Source organism: Ursus maritimus (genome assembly GCF_017311325.1).
Source record: "Ursus maritimus isolate PB19 chromosome X unlocalized genomic scaffold, ASM1731132v1 scaffold_X1, whole genome shotgun sequence".
NCBI lineage: Eukaryota > Metazoa > Chordata > Mammalia > Carnivora > Ursidae > Ursus > Ursus maritimus.
Window position 1 is genome coordinate 58,782,915 of NW_024423319.1, and position 9,053 is coordinate 58,791,967.

A 9,053-nucleotide genomic window follows, 5' to 3' on the forward strand; every position below is an offset into this window, starting at 1 on the left:
ATTATAGTCCCTTAACAAGTAAAGGGACACATAAAACTAATCATAACACTTCTGAACGACTTGATTTTTCTCCAACGTCTGGGGTTGTAGCCTGCTTTAAACTTTTTTTAGTGTTATATATTTTATTACAGGAGGCACAGCTACAAGAATAACCATAGGGTGATGTCCAAGATGTGGAACTTAATCTTATTCCTTTGTGCTCTTTTTAAAACACACCCATCTATTTTTGACCACATAAAATACAGCACTCTGTCATCTTGCATTTTACAATAATAAAACATGCTTACCCTACAGGAATATGACAAGTATTTTAATAAGCAAAAACCTAACTTCTGGGTAAATGGGCAATAAAATGACAGACAAATCATCAGTTTGTCATTTCTATGTCATCAACATTAATTCCTCAAAAGAGTTTGAGTTGAACAGACTTTCAAAAATGCCATTATCACTTAATTTTGGACATAGGAAAAGTATTTCTTCTCTACTGTCATCTTCATTTCTGCCTTCATCTTCTTTGTTTCAATTATCTTTACTATGCTTAGTATTAAAATAAGGAAGTAATTGAAAGTTATTAAGCATTTTTGGATTTGTTTCTAGCAGCAAAGTCTGATTCTCTCAATGGTCATTGGATCATAAAGAATAATTAAGACATACTTTAATTTATTTAAGAAAAAATGGATTTTCAAAGTAGCATCAGTTGTTAGATAATTATTTAGTTTACCATTTGTGCCAATGGGTTTTGAAAAATGAGTTCTCTAAGAATAAATACAAAAATGAACCATTTTAATACTCTACTTCATCAGTCACAAATTGCTCAGTGGTATTAAACAAAAGGTTTCCCCTTTTTTGTATTGTTGTTTCTAAAATGGGGTTGCTTAATATCATCTTCCACCTAAATAATTATATTTTTCCAGAATATTGTGCACTCCCCATTTACAGGGAAAAAATGAGTACTTATAAACTGTGCAAGACTTCAGCAATAATTGAATGCAGCTAATTAATACATTGTTTTAAAGTCAACCAGAAAATGTATTCGTTGCAACTAAAAGACTGTAGGGGGGGTGGCAGAGGAGTAGGGGACCCTGTTTCAGCTGGTCCCCTGAATCGAGCTGGATATCTACTGGTCCAATATGAACACCCACAAAAACAGAATGAGATGTAAGAAGATATATCTGATCTCTACAAACTGAACATCGCCAGTGGTTAGTCTCAAGGTACGAAGTGGGGGCTGAGATTCTGCGGGCAGATACCAAAAGATAAACAGAAGGGGGTTGGAGCCTCTGTACTCTTGTGCCCAGAAGGCAAAAACCTCCCACTCTGGGCACAGACTCGCAGACTGGTAAAAGTGGGGAAAGGGCTTTAGGGAGGCCCTCCAGACTGAAACCTGGACCTCAGGGGCACACATGAGAACCAGGGGTAGCTCATGGTCTTAGAAGCACAAAGGGCAGAGATATGCCCAGCCCTAGGAGCAAGGAATGGGAGAGAAGCTGTGGGGCATATAAACAAGGATGCTGTGGATTTTTAGCAGCACAGAGAGAAACGGAGTCAGTGTGGCCTGGAGAGGTCAGTGAAGAGCAGACTGTGATCTCTCTGTTCTGAGACAGAGGTTTGGATACAGCCACTTCTGCTCTGACTCACCGAAGAGACACAGAAACCCACCAGGGAAAGCCACCAAGAAAAAAAGTCCCCCAAAAATGGTTTTCACTGAGCCTTCCCCCCCCCATAGGGGGCAGGGCAACTCTACCCAAACAGGGTTGCCTAAGAATCAGCACAAGCAGCCTTCCAGAAGACAGGCTGGAAGAACAAGAAGCCCACATCCCTAAGGTCCCTATGAAACATGTGCATCTTGCTTGGGTCCTGGTCAATAATTTGGATTCTTGGGAGTTGGAGTTAAGATGGTGGAGGAGTAGGGGACCCCTTTTTCATCCGGTCCCCTGAGTGAAGTTGGATAGGTATCAGACCAGCCTGAACATTCACGGAATCAGCCTGAGATGCAGGAAGATACATCTGGATCTCTACAAATGAACATCTCCAGCTCTGAGTATTGAGGTATGAAGTGGGGAACCGTGAAACCGTGCACAGATATCGGGAGATAAATGGAAGGGGGAGGGAGCCTCCGCGATCTGGTGCCGGGAAGCGGTAGCCACCTGCATGGGGAAGCGGTGGGACTTGCAGACGGCACCAGTGAACTGAGACCGTGAGACGGGGAACTCGCGCCACCAGACAGAAACGGAACTCCGATGCGCTCACTGGAACCAGACTGAGACCAGGAGCTTTGGGAGCTTATGGGGGCAGCTGGGGGCAGCTGGTGGCTGGCAGTGTTAGAAACACGAAGGACAAAGACACGCTAGACTTGGAAGTGAGGGCTGGGATGCCGGATGTGGGGCACACATCCCAGGACACTGCAGGGTTGAGCAGCACAAACAGTAACAGAGTTAAAGTGGCCAGAACATCAGTTGAGAACGGTCCACAATCCCTCCGTTCTGAGACAGAGGCTGAAATTCAGCCACTGCTGCTGTGACTCTCAGAAGAGGCACAGCAAACCGCCAGGGAAAGACGCCAGAGAACAAAAGCCTGGAAATACCGGCTCACAGTGTGCCCATCCCCATCCCCCCTCGCAGGGGACCCGGAGTCTCTACCAAACAGGGTTGCCTGAGTATCGGTGTGGCAGGCCCGACCCCCAGAAGGCAGGCTGAAAAACCAAGAAGCAAACATCCCTAAGATCCCTATAAAACAAGGGCACACGGGCTGGGTCCCGGTCAACAATTTGGGCTCTGGACAACCCCACAACCTCTTCTCATCAGAATGACGAGAAGGAGAAATCCCTGCCAGCAAAGACAAGACAATGAGTCTGTGGCCTCTGCCACAGAACTAATGGATATGGATATAACCAAATTATCAGAAATGGAATTCAGAATAACAATGGTCAAGATGATGTGTAGGCTTGAAAAAAGAATTAACGAAAATGTTAATGAGAATATAGAATTTCTAAGGGCAGAAATGAGAGCAAATCTGGCAGAAATTAAAAATTCTATCAGCCAAAAGCAGTCAAAACTAGAGGCACTGACGGCCAGGGATAATGAGGCAGAAGAATGTATCAGCAAATTGGAGGATGGGTTAGTAGAAGAGAAAGCTAAAATAGAATCTGGACTCAAAAAAATCCAAGCTCAAGAATGTAGGTTACGGGAGATTAGTGACTCAATAAAACGTTCCAATGTCAGAATCATTGGCATCCCCGAGGGGGGCGGAGAAAAACAGAGGTCTAGAAGAGATATTTGAACAAATTTTACCTGAAAACTTCCCTAATCTAGAAAGGGAAACAAACATTCCTGTCTAAGAGACAGAGAGGACCCCTCCCAAGCTCAACCACGACAAACCTACACCACGTCACATCATACTGCAATTTGCAAATGCTAGATCCAAGGATACAGTATTGAAAGCGGCCAGGGCAAAGAAATATCTCACGTACCAAGGCAAATGTATCAGAATTATGTCAGACTTGTCCACACAGACCTGGAATGAGAGAAAGGGTTGGGGGGCGCATTTTTAAAGCTCCTTCAGAAAAACATGTAGCCAAGGACCCTTTATCCAGCAAGGCTGTCATTCAGAATGGATGGAGAAATAAAGACCTTCCAGAAATGCCAGTGATTGACCAATTCTGTAACCACAAAACCAGCCTTATAGGAGATATTAAGGGGGGTTCTATAAAAGTAAAAAGGCCCCAAGAGTGATACAGAACAGAAAGTCACGATCTATAGAAACAAAGACTTTACTGGTAACATGGCATCATTAAAATCATGTCTGTAATAATCAGTCTCAATGTAAATGGCCTAAATGCTCCCGTAAATGCCACAGGGTTGCAGATTGGATAAAAAGACATGACCCATCCATTTTCTGTCTACAAGAGACTCATTTTGAACCTAAAGATACATTCAGAGTGAAAGTAAAGGGATGGAATACCATCTTTCATGCCAATGGACCTCAGAAGAAAGCTGGGGTACCAATTCTCATATCAGACAGATTGTACTTTAAACTAACGACTATAGTTAGAGACACAGAAGGGCACTATATTATTCTTAAAGGATGTACCCAACAAGTGGATATGACAATTATAAATATATATGCCCCCAACAGGGGAGCAGCAAGATAAATAAGCCAACTCTTAACCAGAATAAAGACACATATAGATAAAAATACATTAATAGTAGGGGACCTCAACACTACACTATCAGAAACAGACAGAGCACCCATGCAGAAATTTGACAAAGAAACAAGGGCTTTGAATGCCATACTTGACAAGTTGGACCTCATAGATATATATAGAACACCACACCCCAGAACCAAAGAATACTCATTCTATTCTAATGCCCATGGAACATTCTCAAGAATAGACCATGTTCTGGGTCACAAAACAGGTCTCAACCAATACCAAAAGACTGAAATTATTCCCTGCATAGTCTCAGACCACAACACTTAGAAATTGGAACTCAACCACAAGGAAAAATTTGGAAGAAACTCAAACAATTGGAAACTAAGAACCATCCTGCTCAGGTGTGATTCGATAAACCAGGAAATCAAAAATCAATTTAAACAATTTATGGAGACTAACGAGAATGAAAACACAATGGTCCAAAACCTATGGGATACTGCAAAGGCAGTCCTAAGGGCAAAATACATAGCCATCCAAGCCTCACTTAAAAAAACAGAAAAATCTAAAATGCAGTTTTTATATTCTCACCTCAAGAAGCTGAAACAGCAACACAAGAACAGGCCTAATCCATGCATGAGGAAGCAGTTGACCAACATTAGAGCAGAAATCAATGAATTAGAAACCAGGAGTACAGTAGAGCAGATCAACAGAACTAGAAGCTGGTTTTTGAGAGAATCAATAAAATTGACAGACCATGGGCAAGACTTATCCAAAAGAATAAAGTACCCAAATTAATAAAATTATGAATGAAAAACAAGAGGTCACAACCAACACCAATGAAATTGGTAGGATTATTAGCAACTTTTGTCAACAGCTTTATGCCAATAAATTAAGCAACCTGGAAGAGCTGGCAGACTTCCTGGAAACTTATAAACTACCAAAACTGAAACAGGAAGAAATTGATTTTTTAACAGGCCAATTAATTATGGAGAGATTGAGTCAGTGATAAACAATCTTCCAAATAACAAAACTCCAGGCCCGGACGGTTTTCCTGGGGAATTCTACCAAACACTCAAAGAAGACATATTACATATTCTCCTAAATCTATTTCAAAAAATAGAAACAGAAGGAAAGCTACCGAACTCATTCTATGAGGCCAATATTACCTTGATCCCCAAACCAGGAAAAGACCCCATCAAAAAGGAGAATTACAGACCGATTTCCCTAATGAATATGGAGGACAAAATCCTCAACAAGATCCTGGCTAAGAGAATCCAACAGTACATTAAAAGGATTATCCATCATGACCAAGTAGGATTCATCCCTGGGATGCAAGGGTGGGTCAACATTTGCAAATCCATCAGTGTCTTAGATTTTATGGAGAAGGAAAAATTTAAACATCGTATGATTCTCTCAATAGATGCAGAAAACACATTTGACAAAATACAGCATTCTTTCCTGATTAAAACCCTTCAGAGTGTAGGGATAGAGGGTACATTCCTCAATATCATAAAAACCATCTATGAAAAGCCTACAGCAAATATCATTCTCAATGGGGAAAAGCTGGAAGCCTTTCCCTTAAGATCAAGAACACAACAAGGATGCCCACTCTCACCACTATTATTCAACATAGTACTAGAAGTCCTTGCAACAGCAATCAGACAACAAAAAGGGATCAAAGGTATCCAAATTGGCGAAGAAGAAGTCAAACTGTCTCTCTTTGCAGATGACATGATACTCTATATGGAAAACCCAAAAGAATCCATGCCCAAACTATTAGAAGTTATAGAGCAATACAGTAATGTGGCGGGATATAAAATCAATGCTCCGAAATCAGTTGCATTTCGATACAAAAACAATGAGACTGAAGAAAGAGAAATTAGGGAATCCATCCCATTTACAATAGCACCAAAAACCATACGCTACCTTGGAATTAACTTAACCAGAGACGTAAAGGACCTATATTCTAGAAACTACAAATCACTCTTGAAAGTATTGAAGAAGACACCAAAAGATGGAAAAATATTCCATGCTCATGGATCAGAAGAATTAACATAGTTAAAATGTCCATGCTACCCAGAGCCATCTACACTTTCAATGCAATCCCAATCAAAATACCAATGAAATTTTCCAAAGAACTGGAACAAATAGTCCTTAAATTTGTATGGAACCAGAAAAGGCCCCGAATCGCCAAGGAACAGTTGAAAAGGAAAAACAAAGCTGGGGGCTTCACAATGCCTGATTTTGAGCTGTACTACAAAGCTGTGATCACAAAGACAGCATGGTACTGGCACAAAAACAGATGCATAGACCAATGGAACAGAATAGAGAACCCAGAAATGGACCCTCAGCTCTTTGGGCAACTAATCTTTGATAAAGCATGTAAAAACTTCCGGTGTAAAAGAGACAGTCTATTAAATAAGTGGTGCTGGGAAAATTGGACAGCTATATGCAAAAGAATGAAACTTGACCACTCTCTCACACCATACACAATTATAAACTCCAAATGGGTGAAAGACCTCGATGTGAGACAGGAATCCATCAAAATCCTGGAGGAGGACATAGGCCGCACTCTCTACGACATCGGCCAAAGCAACGTTTTTCATGACACATCTCCAAAGGCAAGAGAAACAAAAGATAAAATGAACCTGTGGGACTTAATCAAGATAAAAAGCTTCTGCACAGCCAAGGAAAGAGTCAAAAAAACTAAGAGGCAGCCCACGGAATGGGAGAAGATATTTGCAAATGATGCTACAGATAAAAGACTGGTATCCAAGATCTAAAAGAACTTCTCCAACTTAATACACAAGAAACAAATAAACAAATAATAAAATGGGCATAAGATATGAACAGACCCTTTTCCAACGATGACATACAATTGTCTAACAGACACCTGAAAAAATGTTCATAATAGTTAGCCATCAGGGAAATTCAAATCAAAACCACACTAAGATACCACCTTACGCCAGTTAGAACGGCAAAAATTAAGAAGACAGGAAACAGCAATTGCTGGAGAGTATGTGGAGAAAGGGGATCCCTCCTACATTGTTGGTGGGAATGCAGGTTGGTGCAGCCACTCTGCAAAACAGTGTGAAGGTCCCTTAAAAAGTTAAATATTGAGCTACCCTATGACCCAGCCATTGCACTACTGGGTATTTACCCCAAAGATACAGACGTAGTGAAGAGAAGGGCCATATGCACCCCAATGTTCATAGCAGCATTGTCAACAATAGCTAAAATGTGGAAGGAACCAAGCTGCCCTTCAGCAGATGACTGGATTAAGAAGTTGTGGTCCATATATACAATGGAATATTACTCAGCTATCAGAAAGAATGAGTTCTCAACATTTGCTGCAACATGGACGGCACTGGAAGAGATAATGCTAAGTGAAATAAGTCAAGCAGAGAAAGACAATTATCATATGATTTCTTTCATCTATGGAACATAAGAACTAGTCAGAACGGTAGGGGAAGAAAGGGATAAAGAAAGGGGGAGTAAGCACAAGGGGAAATGAAACATGAGAGACTATGGAGTATGAGAAACAAACTGTGGGCTTCAGAGGGGAGAGGGGTGGGGGAATGGGATAGACTGGTGATGGGTATTAAGGAGGGCAAGTATTGCATGGTGCACTGGGTGTTATACGCAACTAATGAATCATTGAACTTTACATCAGAAACCAGGGAGGTACTGTATGGTGACTCACATAATATAATTAAAAAACATTAAAAAAATTAAGCTCGGACAGATTACTGACTCAATGAAATGTTCTAATATCAGAACTATTGGGATTGATGAGGGAGTGGAGAAACAGAGATGTCTAGAAGATAATTTTGAGCAAATCATAGCTGAGAACTTCCCTAATCTGAGGAGGAAACAAGCATTTGTTTCCAAGAGCTAGAAAGGACCCCTCCCAAGATCAATGAGAGCAGACCAACACCACAGAATATAATAGTACAATTTGCAAATCGTGGATCCAAGGAAACAATCTCGAAAATGGCAAGGGGGGAGATATCTCTTATACAGAGAGGAACATCAGAATAATGTTAGACTTGTCCACAGAGACCTGGCAAGCCAGAAAAGGATGGCAAGACATATTCAGGGTACTAAATGAGAAGAACATGCACCCAAGAATACTGAATCCAGCAAAGATGTCTTTTAGAATGGATGCAGAGGAAAGGAGCTTCCAAGACTGGCAGAAACTGAAAGAATATGTGACCACTATGCCAGCTCTGCAAGAAATATTCCGGGGGGGGGGTCTATAAAAGGAGATAGACCCCAAGAGTGATACAGAACACAAATTTACAGAGACAATCTATAGAAACAAGAATTTCCTGGGCAACATAACATTAAAATCATATCTCTTAATAATCACTCTCAACATGAATGCCTAAATGCTCCCATAAAATGCCACAGGGTTGCAGATTAGATAAGAAAAGACATGACTCATCCATATGCTGTCTACAAAACTTGTTATGAACCTAAAGATATATCCAGACTGAAAGTGAAGGGATGGAGAACCATTTTTCATGCCAATGGACCTCAAAAGAAAGCTGGGGTAGCAATTCTCACATCAGACAAATTAGATTTCAAGCTAAAGACTGTAGTTGAAGATACAGGAGGACACTACATCATTCTTAAAGGGTCCATCCAACAAGAGGATCTAAAATTATAAATATATATACCCCAACAGGGGAGCAGCAAACTACATAAGCCAACTATTAACCAAAGTAAAGAGACATATTGATAATAATACCTTAATAGTAGGGGACCTCAACCGTCCACTCTCAGCAATAGACAGATCATCTAAGCAGAAAATCAACAAAGAAACAAGAGCTTTGAATGACACACTGGACCAGATGGACCTCATAGATATATACAGAGCATTCCACCCTAAAACAACAGA